The sequence below is a fragment of the Mastomys coucha genome, unplaced genomic scaffold (genome assembly GCF_008632895.1).
Source record: "Mastomys coucha isolate ucsf_1 unplaced genomic scaffold, UCSF_Mcou_1 pScaffold15, whole genome shotgun sequence".
NCBI lineage: Eukaryota > Metazoa > Chordata > Mammalia > Rodentia > Muridae > Mastomys > Mastomys coucha.
Window position 1 is genome coordinate 6,382,277 of NW_022196897.1, and position 1,543 is coordinate 6,383,819.

The window sequence follows — 1,543 nt, forward strand, 5'->3', positions numbered from 1 at the left end:
CTGACTCAAGATACTAGTTAAAGATGTCACTGGGCAGCCCTGGGGAAAGCTGGCTCGCAGGTGTTGAGGAGCAAACTGAGAGATGAAGCTGCGATTTCTGTGTAGCCAACTCAGCCTTCTTGTTCCAGAGAGCCAACAAGAAAGGAAGGGTTATCGGGAGGGTTTGGATGGAGGGAGAGAAAGACGGGGAAAGACGTAATTACATTATAAGCAAAGTCAATAATTTTTAAAGTTGCAATTCATTTAGGTTAATTATTTTTAATTAAATGTTACTTGACTTTAATTTTATCATCAAAATGCTTGAGAATGCACTACCACTGAGCTACAACTTAAGCCTAGGAAGTATGTCTTAAAAAGCATTAAAATGCACAACCCATAGGGGAAATGACAAAAAGAATCATATTTACATTTTAAAATACTTTTAATAGGACAGAAGAATGGCATAAAAATTAAAAGATAAACTGTATTCTTTCACAATACAAATCTAGACTGTTCTCACACTTACACAACATATGCAAATTTTTGTTTGTTTGTTTGTTTGTTTAAATATAGTTTCTCTGGCTAGAGCTGGCTGTGCAGGAACTCGCTCTGTAGACCAGGCTAGCCTTGAACTCACAGAGATTCGCCTGCCTCTGCCTCTGACATACCCAATCACCAGAGATACCTGGTAGTCTTCACCTGCGAAAGTCCCCCCATCCCCACCACACTAAGATGGGGACCAAGACTCGAGCCTTTGAGAAAAATTAGGATCCAACTGTATGCAGCACTTTAAAATTTTTTTCATTGATTAAGAATAAATATTCTTATTATAAATCAGTTTTAAACACATCTTCCTTCTCATTAAATCTACTCAGAAAACAAGCAAGTTTGCCACACAGAGACAGCACCACAGAGGAGTATCTACTGTGAATAATCTGTTCCTCTCAGTTCTCCCAGGGCAGACACTAGGGGATACTGTGTGCTTTGCCACCTTACGTGTGAACTCACCACACAGGTACTATGACTAGGAAGGGGAAGCCTGGAGTTTGTTTGTTTGTCATTTGAATGGGCATGGATGTTAAAGGCGCTGCTGCCTCTCTGGGATTTTTTTCCAGTTCCTCTTCCTTCTTTCCATTTCCCCAAGAGGAAGTCATTTTCTTTTGAAGTCAGTGTGTCCTTCCCGATAGCTGCCCTACATTCTTACTTCATATGTGTACATCCTTACCCGCATCTTTCACTTACGAAATCTTTATAAATTATTAACTTTTCTGCATAAGTTATCTATACACTCTAAATATTAATCCCTTGTCAAGTACATGTCATGAAAAAACATCTCAGTTTATCTTTTAATTTTTATGTCATCTCCTGTCCTATTAAAAGTATTTTAAAATTTAAATATGATTCATTTTGTCATTTCCCCTATGGGTTGTGCATTTTAATGCTTTTTTAAGACATGCTTCCTAGGCTTGAGTTGTAGCTCAGTGGTAGTGCATTTGCTCAGCATGCACAGACACCCAATGTGACAAAAGGAAGGAAGGAAGGGAGGGAGGGGGGAAGGGAGAGA